General features: G+C 38.8%; 1 non-coding gene across 1 annotated transcript; it reads left to right on the forward strand.

The window, feature by feature from the left end:
• The first annotated feature begins 2,081 nt into the window (after window positions 1-2,081).
• LOC136207716 (small nucleolar RNA R71) lies at window positions 2,082-2,189 on the forward strand. The gene has a single exon (XR_010676845.1). It is a non-coding gene; the product is annotated as a small nucleolar RNA R71 (small nucleolar RNA).
• The last annotated feature ends 17,292 nt before the right edge of the window (window positions 2,190-19,481 follow it).

The raw sequence follows: 19,481 nt of genomic DNA on the forward strand, positions 1-19,481 counted from the left end.
TAACCCATTCACTATCCGAGATAGGGTAGATGATTCCATTGTCCAAAAGTTTAGTAATCTCATTTTTTACTACTTCTTTCATATTCGGATTTAGGCGTCTTTGCCTATCCGCTTTAGGTGGCTTATCTTCTTCTAAGTGAATTCTATGAATTACAATACTTGGATTAATACCTTTTAAGTCTGAAATTTGCCAACCCATACTTCCTATCCTATTTCTAACAACTTCTTTCAATTTCTCTTCTTGGACTTGTGTCAACTTGTTAGAGATAATTATAGGTAGAGAATCGCCTTCGCCTAAGAAAGCGTACCTCAAATGACCTGGTAATTCCTTAAGTTCTAATTTAGGTGGAACTACAATTGAAGGCGAAACTGGTCCATCTTCTCGAATCAAAGGTTCTGGGTCCTTATCTTCTAGTTCCTCACTCATTATAGGTTCTATTATTTCTTCTTTTTGAACAATGTCATTTACACATTCTTCAATTAAATCAAGTTTCATACAAGCGAAATCCTCCATAGGATATTTCATCGCTTGATTCATATCAAACTCGATCTTATCATCTCCTATTCGTAAAACTACTTTCCCTTCCGACACATCAACTAGAGCACGTCCCGTGTTCATGAACGGTCTACCAAAGATTAGCGGACAATTTACATCATAAGCAAAATCTAAAATAACGAAATCGGTAGGAAAAATAAATTTGTCAACTTTAACTAAAACATCCTCAATTATACCGTATGGTCTTTTAGTGGTTTGATCCGCTAATTGTAAAACCATATTGGTACGTTTGATGTCTTCTTCTAAGCCTAACTTATTGAATATAGATAATGGCATCAAGTTAATGCTTGCTCCTAAATTACAAAGACAACTTGGGAATTCTATATCTCCCAATTTACACGGAATGGTAAAACATCCGGGATCTTTGAGTTTTGTGGGCAAATTGCTTGACACAATCGAACTGCAATCTTCAGTTAGTGAAATGGATGAAATCCCTTCCCAACTGATTTTCTTTGAAATTAAATCTTTGAGGAATTTTCCATAGTTGGGAATTTGCGTAATTACATCCATAAACGTCAAATTAATATGCAAATTCTTAAGTTTGTCTAAAAATGTTAAAAGTTGTTTATCATAGTCCTTGTTGCGGACTTTGTGTGGAAAAGGTGGTTTGGGTACAAAAGTTTTTGTACTAGAGTCAATCGGTGCATCTTTTTGTTTTAATGTATCTTCTTTGGGTTTTGGTAAATCAGTTCCAGGTAAAGTCGAATTTCCGGGCATTTCCGGGCCTAAGTAATTTTTCCCTGAACGAAGAGTGATAGCCTTAACATGCTCTTTCGGATTTTCTTCCGTATGGCTTGGAAGACTTCCCTCTTTGCGGGATGGAATTGATTTAGCGAGTTGTCCAATTTGAATCTCCAAATTATGGATGCTAGATGATTGGTTTTTAATAAGCTGATCGAATTTATTTTCGATCTGTTTAAAACCATCATCGTGATTACTTATTTTTTCGCTCATCGCATCAATGAATTTGTCGATTTTAGAAGATAAGGTGCTAAACGTATCTCTTGATTCATTTTGATAATTAATAGTACGATTTTGATTAGCATTAACATTATTTTTATTATCTCTCCAGTTAAAGTTATGATGATTTCTCCATCCAGGATTATATGTATTGGAATAAGGGTTATTAGTTTGGTTTTGCCCTTGGACAAAGTTTACCTGTTCAATTTCACTCATACCTTCGTAATCCACATCCGTTTGGATTGGTTGACCATTAGGATCACACGGTGCCATAAACCTATCAATTTTGTGCGACAAGGCAGAAAATTGGGCTTGCAACATCGCTACTGGATCAAGATTCACTATACCTTTAACTGATGATGTTGTTGAGGATGATGGTTTCGCTGATGGTAGGTGTCCATGTTCCGCGGGCCACATACTGCTGTTGATTGCCATTTCCTCCAAAAGTTCTCTCGCTTGGGCAGATGTTTTCTTAATGAATAACTCTCCAGACATAGCATCCAATGAACCTCTAGTTGTAGGATTTAGTCCATTATAAAATGTTTGCATTAAAAGTTCAGCGGGCAATTGGTGGTGTGGGCATAAACGTTGAAGTTCTTTAAAACGTTCCCAAGCCTCATAAAGAGTTTCATTATCATTTTGAGAAAAAAGATGTTAACTCTTTAATGACTCTTGCGGTTTTTGCTAAAGGAAAATTTTTTGATAAAAATGCTTGGGCTAATTACTCCCAAGTCTCAATTGATGCGGCTGGCATAGAAGTTAACCATTCTTTGGCTCGATCCTTCAAAGTAAAAGGAAAAAGGCGAAATTTGATTGCTTCTGCAGTTACATCAGTAATTTTAAAAGTGTCACAAATTTCTAAGAAATTTATCAAATGGGTGTTAGGATTTTCGTTAGGTAACCCGTAAAACGTTACATTTTTTTGCAACATATTAAGCAACGCAGGCTTAATTTCAAATTGATTTGCATTGATTTGGGGTCTAACTATACTGTTTGTTACACCGGCCACTCCTGGCCTAGCGTAATCCATAAGTGTGGCCATTACTTCTGGCTCGGTAATTTTAGTTTTTATTGGGGTTTGGTTTTTCTTTTTCTTTTCTTTCTTGTTCTTTTTAAGGGTTCTTTCAATATCTGGGTCAATAGGATCTGGTGACGTGCCCGAACTTCGAGAATTGCTCATGAACTTGAAATTTCGCACGAACCGAAACTACCTACAAAACAGAATTTGAAAAATAAATATGTTAGTAATTGAAAATAATTAAAAATATAAAAGTTTGAATAAGTATGAATAAACCAAGATTCGTAATAAAACACGAAAAATTTAAAATTTAGTCAAAAAAAATTTTGGCGTATCCCCGACAACGGCGCCAAAAACTTGTTGAGCGATTTCCGCAAGTGCACGGTATACGCTTGTAGTAATAAAAGATATCGATCCCACAGGGAACACTTTTTTAAACAAAACTTATTTATAATCGGTTAAATTTACTTTAAGGTTTATAATATGAAAAAAAATCGTTTAATCGGTTTTGGTTTTGAAATTGCTAGAATGAGAATTAGATTAGAATATGAAGATATTAGAAAATATCTGATTTAAGAATGAATTTGCAAAACAGGAACGTTTTAGTACTTTAGAAAAGTAAACAAGTATTTTTGTTTGCATTAAGCAAAGAAACAACTTTAAACTTTGTACGAATTATAAAGATGAAATAAATGACGGAACCTCTAATTAATAGGCTTTGAACGCGACAAAACCCTTATCCGGGATAATTGCCCTTAACCAAATTAAAACTCTACCGAGATAATAATTTGCCTAAGTGTTCAACAAAGTTTCCTTGTAAAGATTTGAATTAAATACATTTTAATGAAAACACCAGCATCAATCCACTTCGGCTCATTTACCAAAGTGCTGCATAAGAATCTATCGAATAGAACAGACTTTATTAGATGAAATATAAATTGATACAATTTTACAGAGAACATGGAGCATTGAATTCTTCGACGGCGTGCAAGTGAACGAGTTGTCAATCCTTTCCTTGGGTTTCGTTCGAGTTTGTCAGGCTCAGGGGCGAATCCTCTACTCAATCTTCTCGCTGAATCTTCGTAATAGAGATTGGGTCGGTCTACTACCAAAATGAAAACTAAACTGGAACAATGTCTAAACGCTACTGAATTTGTTATTAATTTGTAAACAATGTGTGTACATCATATTGCTTTTGAACATAATCTAAATCTAACTTCTGAATCATTTGATTCGGAACTTCTGCATAAATTCTACACTAATCTCTTTCTTCTACACATATAACATTATATTCTTCCTTCAACTCTCCATCAACTCTTTATTTATAGATGCTGAAGAGTCTTGATCGAAGTGTCGTGTCCATTGTGAAGAGACGTATCCATTGTGAAAGGACGTATCCATTGTGAAAGGACGTCTTTATCCACGCGAACGAACGCGTTTCGTTGAAAACGAAAGTGTGTAACATGCTTCTAAAATCTCCTGCTCGTACCGAGATTTATCAAATTCACTACCGAGAATGGGGGAGCATCAAATGCACTTCAGACGAAGGGGAAAAGTGACTGACGACGCGTGTCGCGGCCGTGAAAAGGGAAAGCCGCGGTCGCGGCACGGAGCATTTTTTGTTTTTCAGCCCTCGTTCGTGTCCTCGACTTGGCGTTATTAATTTTCGTCGTCTTCAACTCTTTTTGTAGGGCTTTTCTTCTATTTTCGAGCTCTTTTTACTCCTATTTGGATTTTACCAAATATTTATGTACCTTGCATGAAAGAAACATATTCGAAAGTAAAAGCTTTCTAAATAGGTATAAATAGCATAAATTCGTAGCAATATTGATGTAATTATTGATGATATTATAGGTGTATTTTAGGCTTAACAGTTGTCTATTGACTTACCATTTTCGTCGGCGCAGAGGACAGTGTCAGTGCCCATAGGGGTAGATATTGACTTGCAATTCTCAAGTTCATACTTCTTCAATATCTCCTTAGCATACTTAGTTTGACTGATGAAGATGCCATTTTTCCCTTGTTTGATTTGAAGTCCAAGGAAGAAGTTGAGTTCTCCCATCATTGACATTTCAAACTCAGTCTGCATCTGCTTACTAAATTCCTTACACATGGACTCGTTAGTGGCACCAAAAATAATGTCATCAACATATATCTGAGCCAGTAGGGTATCTTTACCCTTCCTCTTAATGAATAAGGTTGTATCAGCTTTACCTCTGACATAATTTCTAGTCAGCAGGAAACTGGTCAGCCTCTCATACCAAGCACGTGGTGCTTGTTTGAGACCATACAGAGCCTTTTTGAGCTTATAAACGTGGTTTGGGAACTTAGGATCCTCAAACCCTGGAGGCTGATTAACATAGACTTCCTCGTTTATAACTCCATTAAGGAATGCACTCTTAACATCCATTTGAAATAATTTAAAGTTCATATAACTTGCATATGCACATAAAATTCTTATAGCCTCTAGCCTTGCCACTGGGGCGAAGGTCTCACCGTAGTCAATACCTTCTTGCTGACTGTAGCCTTGAGCTACAAGTCTTGCTTTGTTCCTGACCACGTTCCCTTGTCCATCTAGCTTGTTGTGGAAGACCCATCTTGTTCCTATGGTCTTCTGGCTTCTTGGATTTGGCACTAAGTCCCATACTTCATTTCTTCTGAACTGATCAAGTTCTTCTTACATTGCACTCATCCAGAACTCATCGTGCTCAGCTTCAGAGAAGTTATTTGGTTCCTAAACTGAGACAAATGCTACGTTGCTGAGGTATCTCCTGAGTTGATTTCTTGTCATCAGGGTGTTTTCAGCAGCATCAAGAATGGCACTTTCTGAGTGTCCTCTTGGTATTCTGATCTCTTTTGGAAGAGTGATGTCTTGAGCTGGTTGTGTTTCAACAATCTCTGCAGGTATAGATTGGTCAGTGAAAACAATTTGAGTTTCGCTTTTACCTTTGGTCAGCCCTTGAGGTAGTGACTCAGCGGCTGTTTCTTGGTCAACGGGTGCTGAGTATGGATCATCCTCAGTCAGTTGCTTATCTTTTCCTGCAGGGTTAGTTTCATCGAACTCAACGTGTACTGACTCTTCTAGGACCTGAGTTCGTTTATTGAAAACTCTATATGCTTTGCTGTTTGTTGAGTAGCCTAAAAAGATAGCTTCATCAGCTTTTTAATCAAACTTAGCAAGGCTGTCTTTGGTATTTACAATAAAACATTTACAGCCGAAGGCACAAAAGTATCCAATGTTGGGATTTCGTCCTTTCCAAAGTTCGTAGGGAGTCTTCTTTAATATGGGTCTGACTAGAGCCCTATTAAGTATGTAGCACGCTGTGTTGTCAGCTTCTCCCCAAAAGTATTTTCGAAGCCTATGCTCACTCAGCATTGTCCTGGCTATTTCAACCAAGGTTCTATTTTTCCTTTCAACTACCCCATTCTGTTGAGGCGTTCTAGGAGCAAAAAAATTATGGTCAATGCCGCTGGCTTCACAGAATTCAACAAACTGTTGGTTTTTGAATTCTCCACCATTATCACTTCGGATGTGAGCTAACTTTAGGTCTTTATCATTTTCAAGTTTTCTTACTAAAGTTGAAAACGTCTCAAAGGTTTCATCCTTGCTGCTCAACAAGATGATCCAAGTGTACCGAGAAAAGTCATCTACAATGACCAAGGAAAATCTTCTACCACCCAAGCTCAGCGGCTGGACTGGTCCGAAGAGATCCAAGTGTAGCAACTCTAGTGGACGCTTGGTTGAGACAATGTTTTTACTATGAAAAGACGTTTTAGTTTGTTTTCCAGCCTGACAAGCGTTGCCTAATTGATCTTTTTCGAACTTAAGTTCCGGCAGTCCCTCAACTAATTTCTTTCTTGCTAATTTGGCCAAGAGGTCCATGCTTACATGACCAAGTCTCTTGTGCCATAGCCAGGAATTTTCTTCCTTTGACACTAAGCATACATTTTTTGAAAATTTCTTTTCCAAATTCAGCATAAAGACATTATCAATACGAGGGGCAGTTAAAATCAGTTCATTTGTTTTTCCCTCGAGTATTTTACATCCAGTGTTATCAAATATAACTTTTCTCCCGTTATCACATAGTTGAGCTACGCTGAGTAAGTTATATTTAAGTCCACTGACTAGGGAGACTGACTCAATAGTAGGATTACCACCAACGGTTCCTGACCCTACTATCTTACCCTTTTTGTTGTCTCCGAAACTTACACTTCCACCTCGTTTACGCACAAGTGTGATGAATTGAGTTTCATCACCAGTCATTGTTGGGGTTTTGTGTCCTATAGTCAATTGTTGCAGGATACAAACTTATTGTAAATGAATTGTTCTTTATATCATTTGTTTTAATGAGATATATGTTTTATAACTATATAAAGGCAATCCCTTTTAAGCACTAAATAAAGTCTAATAAAAGGAAATCCGTAAGTTTGTTTAAAGTGATTATAAAGTGTTCATACAAGCATGAAGTGAGACAAAACTTTATAATAAACTAATAAACTTAAAACCACCCCAAGTCAAGTGATATATTTAGGATTGATATATCACAGTTGAGACTTGTATGTAACAATGTCTTCTGTCCGACAGAAAGCTGATCTCACAAGCTTCACATATATAGATATCTGGACAGTTACATAGATCCGGTGAAACGTTGTTCATTAGGATTGGGGATCCGACTTGAGATAACAGGATGGGTAGATTCATCCTTGTCACCTGTTCATCTCAATGGTATTAATAGGTATAACTAATCCTCAGACTCAAAGGAATGTTAATTGGTCATCCTGAATTACTGAATGTGAGACTTTGATCGCGTGGTCCCACGATCCTTAACAGAGATGACTCTGGGGTGTGAACTGCAAAGGTTGGGTGTCACAGGAGGTAATGTCAGGGTAGTTATACATTGGATTGAGCATTTATCACTCCCGATGAATGAGAGATACATCCAAGGATCGCTTGTGGAAGAGTCGACTCTAAACCCTTGCAAGGTGATAGCTTAAGAGTAGAAATTCGGATTTCACTTAACCTATCTTTTGAGTTGACTCGGCCAATAACAAGTAAAATGAACGTCTCGCCATATGTGACTTGACATTACCCATAGTCATAAGATTCAGTTCAAGGATGTAGTTGATAAATGATCGTATTATACCGTAACTAATACGGAAGGGTTAACGACAGAATCAACCTGTCTTCTTAACGGACTCTGGGGGAATGATTACGGACATGCCGATAACATGTTCTGTTCATCATTCCGTTATGCAAGGATTAAATATAATTCTTGAAGAAATTAATTTAATAGTTGCATACGGCCAGAAGTAGTAAGGACCTAATGGATCACACATAAGACTTGGAAACAAAAGAGAGATGGATCTGATTAATAGATGGAAGCCCAATTGAGCCCAGTAAGGCCCACATGGATAGGGGGGTCGAAATTTATATATATGATTAGGGAAGGAATTAATTTATTCCACTAATCCTAATTTGATTAGGATTATGAATTAAATTAATTAAGAGATAATTAAAGTAGGAGTTTTAATTAGATTAATATGCTCCTATTATTATCTAACTAGGTTACTTATTATTATCCTAATTATATTAGACATATAGTAAGATAATAATTAGAAATCCTATTCTGAATTGGATTCCTATTAAGTGACCTATTCCTATCTAACTAGGTTTAGATACAACCTAATATATATACCCCTACCCTAATGAATTTCGACACACTAATTCCTCCCCCCTACAAGTGATTTTCGAAATTGCTTCTGGAGAGAGAAAGAAAGAATTCCATTCCCAAGTTCGTGGACAAGAATTCATTCGGCATTCCATCGATTGATTAATCTAATTCATCCCTCTTTCTCCTTGATCTTGTGTTGGTTAATTAGAGGTAATCTATTTTGGTTACATCTCATAAGGGTTGATTCTAATTTAACCTCACCGTGTTCACGAAAGAAGAAAAACAATCAAAATGGAGAAATTCGTTTTTCTTCGCCTACATCAGGTCAGTTCACTATTTCGAGGATTCCCGGAGATTGAACCGTCGGATCGTCGCGATTTTTGGACAGTAGCTTCTAGACACATTCTTCCACGTTTCCACCGAAGGGATTGTCGTTCGGAGGTCTGGAAGGTCTATTTCGAATAGGGGCAGATTGGTAAACAGTTTACATCTCCTTTGAAGTTGTGGGCACTTCGTTTGCAACGGTAGATTGATCATCGAAAGGTATATCTTCTTATCCCTCTTTATATGAAATAACGATTAACGGATCCTATGGTTAAAAGGAAGTAGGGTAAAATTTTTATATTTCCGCTGCTATACCTTAGTCCTATTTCCAACAGTGGTATCAGAGCCATCGTTAAATTCGTTATTTCATATATGAAATTTAGAAACTTTCAATAGGATTGAATGAATATTTATGGTTAGGATTAATTAACAAATTGTTTGGTTAATTAATTCTAAAGATAAATAAGTGAAATAGATTATTCGTATGTTCCTAATTATTTCGGTTGATAATCATTATAACAAAATCTATTAGTTTTATGGTTAGATTGATAAAATTAGTTTTATTAATTCTAAAGATAAAACGGAAAGCTATTGTAGTTTTTCCTATTTCTGAAAATCGCTTTTCAACCGTTTTGAAAATCTGATATATATATATGTAATTTAAAATTAGTTTTGAATATAAAATATATATATATGTACATGTTTCGGAAATTAATAGTTTTCTGCTTTTGATTATCGAATGAAAATTCGTTTAAAAGTTTGTTTTTACCAAGTTGTAAATCAAAGCGTTAAATGAATTGAAATCAAAATAATTGGGACATGCATAATTGAAGTTTTGTATGGTTATATTAATCTAAGAATTAATATAAAGATACAAAACGGTTAGAAGTAAAATTAGATGGGAGATCCATTAGTTTCTGGTATGACACCTGGATTGGTGACAAACCGTTGATTGAGGTGTGCATCGCCCCTCCGCCGAATGATCTCCTCTCCTGGAGAATTGCTGATGTGGTGGACTCGGAGGGAGACTGGATCTGGTCTAAGTTCGACTCCTTTCTTAGCCTGGAGACCCTCCTTAATATTAGAGGTGTGAAGATTAGTAATCAGGAGGAGGATAAGGACAGACACTGCTGGGCCTTGACTAATAATGGTTCTTATTCTTGCAAATCGGCCTATGAAGCTTTTACCCCTAATAGGGCTGATCCTCCTTTGGAAATTCGGAAGTCCATTTGGGCCCTCAAAGTCCCCTACCGCATTAGGAGTTTCCTATGGCTGGGAGTCAAAGACAGGCTCCTCACGAATGCAGATAGACACAGAAGGCACTTGGCTGTATCTGGTGCCTGTAGCAGATGCAGCGGCCATGTGGAAACCTTGTGCCATGCTTTGAGGGATTGCCCGAATAGTAGAAAGGTTTGGGAAGGGGTCCTTCCTCACCACATCCTTCCTTCCTTTATGGGGTTCTCTGATATTGACTGGTTCTCTGAAGGCGTTAATGGGAATTTGTTGGCCAGTATGGAGCACGGGGCTATTCTCTTCGCTATTATTTGTCACCAAATGTGGAAATGGAGGAATGAAGAGTTATTTGCTGAGAAGACTGTCTTTATTCCTGACCTCCGGTTTTACTTCTCGAAAAAACTCTCTGTTATTACAAAGAGTTTTGAAGGAGAGCCCCTGGTTCACCCCTCCCCGGTTAAAGAGGTCCAGTTAGTTGGTTGGAGGAAGCCCAGGGAAGGGGTTGTCAAGTTGAATACGGATGGCTCCTGCCTTAGTAATGGCAGAATTGCTGCTGGTGGAGTTCTTCGGGATGCTGGTGGCGCCTGGCTGGCTGGGTTTACCTATAACTTAGGTACGGGCTCCTCCTTTACTGCAGAGCTCTGGGGGATCTTGTCTGGCATTAAACTCGCCATTTGCATGGGTGTTAAAAGACTTTCGGTGGAGTCTGACAATTTGGAGGCTATCAACAGGATTTCGGATAGATAGGTTGTTTGTCTTAAGAGTCAGAATCTCATTAAAGCCATCTTGAGGCTTCGTCCTGCCTTCGATTCTCTTACCTTCTCCCATATTTATAGGGAGCAAAACCGCGTGGCGGATCGCTTGGCAGCTGCTGGGCATGGGGGGATGTTAGGTGTTTCTACCCTTTCCGTTCCTCCTTCTTTTCTGTTACCTTCTCTTCTTGAGGATAGGATTGGGGTCAGTCTTCCTAGACTGATCCCGGGTTAGGTTTTTGTTTGTTTGTTTTTTTTCTTCCATTCTTACCAAAAAAAAAAGATGGAAATTAATTTGATAAGTTAATGTGATTAACATAAATATTACATAAATCAGTTATGTAATCAACCAATTAAATTTATTTAATTGAGTCTTTGCATGTTTGGAGTTATGGACATATTTGGACCCTCTTTTATTCTTTTGGTATTTTTGAAATAGGGCCTGCGCATCCTGCCTTTCTACTATCTATTGTAATTTCTATTCTCATCTATTCCCTTCAATTTTCAATTGAAGTTTTCTTTAGTAGTATAGAAAATTAATGTGTAATTTTCAAGGCGCCATGGAGAAGACGGAGGACCTAAAGAGAAATATGTAATAGTTAGTATTTCCTTAGATTTGCCCTTTTATTCCGTCTCTGGCTCGACGGAATAATTTAGATGATATGTCCATAACGCCAATGTATGTGTGAATGCATGTCTGATGTATGCTAAAGCAAATCAAGACTAAGTTAGATTATGAGACTTAAATAAAAATCTCTCATTAAAAAGTTAAGTAAATAAATAAGTTATTAAAATCGGTTGCCCCTCCCTAATATTATAATTCAGCCGGCAGTACTGGGGGCCTTTGGGTTGTTGGCAAAAGTCAAGCTCGGGGTCTTATGGTAACACCTGGATTATCGAAAATAGTTCTTTCATGAATATGGGGTAATACTTAAATTAGAGTATGACAATTGGTTGGCAAAAGTCATGTTGTTCATACACTAATGGGCAAAATGGTTGGGATTAATATGAATGGCATATTAGTTACTAATGTGGTTAGTAACCCAATAACCTAGGAGTCACATTCGAGATGTGATTGATTGAATGAATCTACCTAACGAATGAGACTAGTTTTTTGGCTAAAGTTAAGGCGAAATCTCAGGAGTTAGGATCCTAGCTCACTAAAGGATTTGTGAAATTCTTCGAATTAATATGGAGGGTTATTAATTTGGCAAAATAGTGGGAGCAATCTGAAATAAATTAAAAGGCCTATAATTTTAGATTGTTATACTTTAAAGCAAATAAATAACATACGTTTACTCTTTCTCACTCTCAGTTTAATGAAACACTCTTAAAATCATGACTAACACCAATCTGCAAAATACATTTACCGATAACAAGTTGAATAGTTCAAACTTCACCGACTGGTATCGCAACCTCAAAATTGTTTTGAAGTTCGATAAAATAGGGTCTGTATTTGATACATTGATACCCCCTATCCCTGAGGATGATGCTCCCATCGAGGAAATCGATGCTTACAAGAAGCACAAGGCTGATGACGATCATGCCGGATGCATCATACTTGCATCGATGACATCGGAATTACAAAGGCAACTATGCCTGTTCCATCATCATGCGCCTAAAGGAATTGTTTGGGAAACGAACCAGGTGCAAACGCTACGAGATATCCAAATGGTTATATCGTTGCAGGATGCAAGAGGGCACATCAATCATGACACATTGTGTCAAGATGATTGGCTATATTACCAAACTTTCTAGTATTGGATTCGCGATGGATAACGAACTAAGTGTAGACTTAATTCTTCAATCCCTCCCAAAGAGTTATTCATAGTTCATCATGAACTATCAGATGAATGACTTGCAAACCTCTCTTGAAGAGCTTGCAAATATGCTCAAGTCAGTTGAGCCCAATATTCAGAAAGGCAAGGCAATACCGGCTATTGTCATAAAGGGATCATAGAAAAGGAAAGGGAATTTTCCCAATCCTAAACATCCCAAGAAAGGTAAGAAAGATGTGCCCAAGGGAAAGAAAGTTAAGAAGCCCAAAGGAGAGTGCCACTATTATGGTGACATGGGGCATTGGAAGAGAAATTGTTCTTTGTACCGAGCTACCCTCCAGAAGGGAAAAGCCGGTACTCCAAACATCTGGTATGTTCTATATTTCGATAAAGAACAATAGTTGCAATTCTTATAAAGATTCGATCTTTTATTTTTCAGGAATATTACAAAATGGGATTTATGTGTTAGATGATAAAACTCCTGTTTTTGCAATTGATACCAAAAGACATAAGCTAGATAATTCGACTTACTTGTGGCATTGTCGTTTAGGCCATATAAACAAGAGACGCATGCTAAAGCTTCATTCAGATGGGCTTATAGATTCAATTGATTCTGAATCATTGGAAACATGCGAATCATGTTTAAAAGGTAAAATGACAAAGACACCCTTTAGCAATAAAGGTGAGCGTGTATCAGACACTCTAGGTCTCATTCATTCGGATGTATGTGGTCCTATGTCAGTCCAAGCAAGAGGAGGATTCAGATACTTCATTAGCTTCATAAATGACCATACTCGATATGGCTACATCTACTTGATGAAGAACAAGTCAGAAGCTTTTGACAAGTTCAAATGCTTCAAGAATGAAGTGGAAAATCAATTAGGAAAGAAAATAAAGACGCTTCGATCCGATAGAGGTGGCGAATATCTTTCTGATGATTTTCTGAATTATCTAACTGAATGTGGGATATGCTCACAATGGACACCTCCCTATACACCACAACACAATGGTGTGTCCGAGAGGAGAAACCGTACCCTATTAGATATGGTACGATCCATGATGAGCATGGCCTTACTTCCAAAGACGTTCTGGGGCTATGCCTTAGAAACCACCCTCTTCACCCTAAATCGAGTACCAACTAAATTCGCCAGTTTCACACCATATGAATTGTTCGTTGGTAGGAAACCCGTGTTCTCATTTATGAGAGTATGGGGTTGTTCGGCATATGTCAAACGCATTGCGTCCGACAAATTAGATTCTAAATCTGATAAATGTTTCTTCATTGGATATCCCAAAGAGACCGTAGGGTATTACTCCTATCATCCAGATGATCAGAAAGTAATAGTATCCAGATACGCAACCTTCTTAGAGAAAGAGTTTCTCGAAGAAACACAAAAGGGAAGCGTGATTGAACTCGACGAAGTTCAAGAGGAAGAGACGCCAGCTGAAACAACAGAAGAGGTTGAAGTACCCGAAGAAGTCCCATTAGATGAGACTCCAGTGGCACCTATTCGTAGATCACGAAGAGTTCGTGAACTCCCAGTTAGATATGGTTTTCTAGTAGGAGATGATGACGAGGTTCCCGTGTTAGACGACGAACCCGAAAACTACGAAGAGGCTCTTACTAGTCCAGATTCTAAAGCATGGCTTGAGGCCATGGATTCTGAAATGGATTCCATGTATACTAACCAAGTGTGGACTTTGGTTGATCCACCCGAAGGAATAAAACCCATCGGGTGCAGGTGGATCTTCAAAAGGAAGACTGACATGGATGGAAAGGTTAGCACCTACAAAGCTAGGTTGGTAGCGAAAGGATATCGTCAAAAACAAGGCGTTGATTATAACGAAACCTTCTCTCCCGTTGCTATTTCCAAATCAATCAGAATCATGCTTGCAATTGCCGCTCATTTTGATTATGAGATTTGGCAAATGGATGTGAAAACAGCTTTCCTAAACGGAAACCTGCTTGAGGATGTATACATGATGCAACCTGAAGGTTTCATATCAAAGGATGCAAATAAAGTTTGCAAACTTCAGAGATCCATTTATGGACTCAAGCAAGCATCTAGAAGCTGGAATAAGCGTTTTGACGAAACCATAAAACAATTTGGTTTCGAACAAAATTGCGAGGAAGCTTGCATTTACAAGAAAGCAAGTGGGAGCTCTATAGCATTTCTCATACTATATGTGGATGATATACTGTTAATGGGAAATGACATTGCTCTATTACAATCGGTGAAAGTTTGGTTATCCGGTAACTTCTCAATGAAAGACCTTGGTGAAGCAGCCTATATACTTGGTATAAAGATCTATAGAGATAGATCGCGTAGACTGCTTGGTCTTTCACAGGCTACATACATTGAAAAGGTGCTAAATCGGTTTAGCATGCTTGAATCGAAACGAGGTAACTTACCCATGGTACATGGAGTGAAGTTAAACAATCATCAATGCCCTAAAACTGATGATGACAAACGACGCATGGCTGTAGTCCCGTATGCCAGCGCGATCGGTTCGATTATGTATGCTATGCTATGCACTAGACCTGACGTAGCGTTCGCGTTATCAGTAACGAGTCGTTACCAAGGGAATCCGAGAGACGAGCATTGGATTACCGTCAAGAACATTCTTAAGTACTTGAGAAGGACTAAAGATATGTTCCTAGTGTACGGAGAAGGAGATCTGAAAATTGAAGGATTTTCAGACGCTAGTCATCTCACAGATGAGAATGATTTTAAATCCCAATCAGGATACCTGTTTATCTTGAATGGGGGCGCGGTCAGTTGGAAGAGTTCCAAGCAGGGAAGTGTGGCTTTCTCTACGACCGAGTCAGAGTACATCGCTGCTGCGGAAGCGGCAAAGGAAGCGGTTTGGATTAGAAAGTTCATTACAGAACTAGGAGTGGTGCCTGACATTGTCAATCCCATTACTCTGTACTGTGATAACAATGGAGCCATTGCGCAAGCAAAGGAACCACGGTCTCATAATGCATCCAAACACTACCTAAAGCGATACCACATCATCAGAGAGATTGTGGCTAGAGGAGATGTGAGAATAGAAAGAGTACCTACCGAGGACAACGTTGCAGATCCGTTGACAAAGCCTTTAACCCAGAAAGTACATGATCGTCATTTAACTTCTACTGGGATAAGTTTTAGAAACAATTGGCTTTAGTCCAAGTGGGAGTATGTTGGGGTTTTGTGTCCTATAGTCAATTGTTGCAGGATACAAACTTATTGTAAATGAATTGTTCTTTATATCATTTGTTTTAATGAGATATATGTTTTATAACTATATAAAGGCAATCCCTTTTAAGCACTAAATAAAGTCTAATAAAAGGAAATCCGTAAGTTTCTTTAAAGTGATTATAAAGTGTTCATACAAGCATGAAGTGAGACAAAACTTTATAATAAACTAATAAACTTAAAACCACCCCAAGTCAAGTGATATATTTAGGATTGATATATCACAGTTGAGACTTGTATGTAATAATGTCTTCTGTCCGACAGAAAGCTGATCTCACAAGCTTCACATATATAGATATCTGGACAGTTACATAGATCCGGTGAAACGTTGTTCATTAGGATTGGGGATCCGACTTGAGATAACAGGATGGGTAGATTCATCCTTGTCACATGTTCATCTCAATGGTATTAATAGGTATAACTAATCCTCAGACTCAAAGGAATGTTAATTGGTCATCCTGAATTACTGAATGTGAGACTTTGATCGCGTGGTCCCACGATCCTTAACAGAGATGACTCTGGGGTGTGAACTGCAAAGGTTGGGTGTCACAGGAGGTAATGTCAGGGTAGTTATACATTGGATTGAGCATTTATCACTCCCGATGAATGAGAGATACATCCAAGGATCGCTTGTGGAAGACTCGACTCTAAACCCTTGCAAGGTGATAGCTTAAGAGTAGAAATTCGGATTTCACTTAACCTATCTTTTGAGTTGACTCGGCCAATAACAAGTAAAATGAACGTCTCGCCATATGTGACTTGACATTACCCATAGTCATAAGATTCAGTTCAAGGATGTAGTTGATAAAGGATCGTATTATACCGTAACTAATACGGAAGGGTTAACAATAGAATCAACCTGTCTTCTTAACGGACTCTGGGGGAATGATTACGGACATGCCGATAACATGCTCTGTTCATCATTCCGTTATGCAAGGATTAAATATAATTCTTGAAGAAATTAATTTAATAGTTGCATACGGCCAGAAGTATGCTACCTTTAGATTCCCCTAGAACTTCCTTCGCTACTTCCCTTATACTATGCTCCATCTTATTCCATATCGAATCTATATCTGAATCCATATTGCAAGTCCAAATATCTTTTTTGGTCATCTCATCCACAAATTTTTGTTGATTCTCCCCTTGCAATTTCCACCACTTAATCTTAGTCTCTACTTGAGGTGTTTGTTTTCTTATACATTTCCTACTTCAAAAATCTAGCACCACTACTCTATGTTGGGTTGTCGTACTCTCACCAGGGATCACCTTACAATCAATATAACTCTTTCTCCAAGCACTCCTTACTAAGAAGAAGTCAATTTGGCTCGCATTACCGCCACTCCGATAAGTCACTAAGTGGGATGTTCTCTTCATAAACCATGTGTTCATGATACTCAAGTCATAGGCTGATGCGAATTCCAAAATATCATTTCCTGCTTCATTCTTATCTCCAAAGCCATACCCTCCATGAACACTCTCAAACCCATCTCGCCTAGAACCCACGTGTCCATTGAGATCACCCCCTAGTACCATTTTTTCATCCCTAGGAACCTGTTGCACCACTTCCTCTAAGTCATCCCAAAAAGCTTGTCTTATAGACACATCTAATCCTATTTGTGGCGCATATGCACTAATGACATTCACAACCTCATCCCCTATCACTAGCTTAACACTCATAATTCTATCGCTCTTCCTAGACACCGCTACTACCTCATCAATATACTCCCTATCAATAAGAATACCTACTCCATTTCTACCCTTATCCTTTCCTGAGTACCAAAGCTTATAACCCCAAGGAGCTATCTCTCTAGCCTTGGCTCCAATCCACTTGGTTTCTTGTAGGCATAATATATTTATTCTCCTCCTCTTCATAACATCTACAATTTCAGCTAATCTTCCTGTCAAAGAACCTATGTTCCATGTCCCAAAGCGTAACCTACTACCCTTACCCCTACCCCTACCATTACCGTGGACTAGCTTATTTACCCGCAACCCTTGCATATTTGACACCACCCCCGGGTCCTGGGGTGGCGCGCCGCTTCGGGGCGACGACCTAGCAACCCTTGCACATTTATCACTACACCCGGGTCTAGGAAGTGCAGCGCGTCGCTGAGTAGGGAACGCCCCAACGGGTAAGGACACATCTTGGTGGACAGAAGAAGTACGACAAGCAGTAAAGAGTAAGAGAGAATCCTATAAACTATTAGGGAAATGTAGGAGTGACGAGAACTACGAAAAATACAAAGAGGCTAAAAGGGAAGTAAAGAAGGTCATACGAGATGCTAGAGCAAAGGTGAATCGGGATCTGTATACAAGATTGGATACGAAAGAAGGGGAAAGAGACATATATAGAATTGCTCGGATGAGAGATAGGAAGACGCGAGATCTCGGAAAAGTTAAATGTGTGAAGGATGTGGACCAGAAAGTCCTAGTTGGAGATAAGGATATCAAGGAACGATGGAGGTCCTATTTTGATGACTTATTTAATGGAGATCGCCAACAAGATGTTGGAGATATAAGTATCCATCACGATATGATAAATCATGAATGCCTGCGGAGAATTCAAAAGGGTGAAGTCAAAATGACATTAAGTAAGATGAAGTTGAAGAAAGCAGTAGGACCTGATGGCATCCCTATTGAGATTTGGAGATGTTTGGGAGAAAGAGGAATCGAATGGTTGACGACGTTCTTCAACAAAATTTGGAGAAACAATAAGATGCCATCAGAATGGAGGAAAAGTACTTTAATCCCTTTGTATAAGAACAAAGGCGATGTCCAAGATTGTGCCAACTATCGGGGAATCAAATTAATGAGTCACACTATGAAACTTTGGGAGCGAGTGATTGAACAAAGGCTAAGGAGGACGGTGAAGATCTCGGAAAACCAGTTTGGCTTTATGCCGGGAAGATCAACTATGGAAGCCATCCATCTAATGAGACAATTAATGGAGCACTATCGAAATAAGAAGAAAGACTTGCATATGGTTTTCATTGACTTGGAGAAAGCATATGATAAGGTACCAAGGGAAGTACTTTGGTGGGCCTTGACAAGGAAAGGCATTTCGCGGAAATATATTGACATCATAAAGGACATGTATGAGGGAGTATGCATGAGTGTACGTACTAGTGTTGGGAAGACTGAAGAGTTTCCTATTACGATTGGAGTGCATCAAGGTTCCGCACTAAGCCCATTTCTTTTTGCCATCGTTATGGATGAACTAACAAGTTCACTTCAAGATGGTATACCATGGTGCATGCTGTTTGCAGATGATATTGTGTTGGTTGATGAGACGAAAGAAGGAGTGGAGATGAAGTTGGAACTATGGAGGCAAACTCTAGAATCTAGAGGCTTTAAGTTGAGTCGAAGTAAGACATAATATTTGGAGTGTAAGTTTAGCGGCCGTAGGAGTAGGGAGGCAGGGACAATCACCCTAGATGGGAGCGTTGTTCAGGCCTCGGATTGCTTCCGGTATTTAGGATCTATTATCCAAACGGATGGAGAAGTAGATGGAGATGTTGCTCATAGGATTAAAGCTGGTTGGTCGAAGTGGAAGAGTGCTACGGGTTTCCTTTGTGATCCCGGCATGCCTAATAGATTGAAGGGAAAATTCTACCGGACGGCAATTAGACCAGCATTGTTATATGGTACGGAGTGTTGGGCAGTGAAACACTGCCACATCCATAAGATGTCGGTGGCGGAGATGCGTATGTTGAGATGGATGTGTGGTCACACGAGAAAGGACCGGGTGCGTAATGAAATAATTAGGACAAAAGTAGGGGTCACATCTATTGAGAATAAAATGAGAGAAAACCGACTAAGGTGGTTTGGCCATGTGAGACGTAGAGCGCTTGATGCGCCGGTTAGGAGAACCGAAGAGTGGCAAAGGGATGTAGTGGTGAGGGGTAGGGGAAGACCTAAGCAAACTTGGAGGAGGGTGATCGAGAGT

This window comes from Euphorbia lathyris, chromosome 9 (genome assembly GCF_963576675.1).
Source record: "Euphorbia lathyris chromosome 9, ddEupLath1.1, whole genome shotgun sequence".
NCBI classification, from domain to species: Eukaryota; Viridiplantae; Streptophyta; class Magnoliopsida; order Malpighiales; family Euphorbiaceae; genus Euphorbia; species Euphorbia lathyris.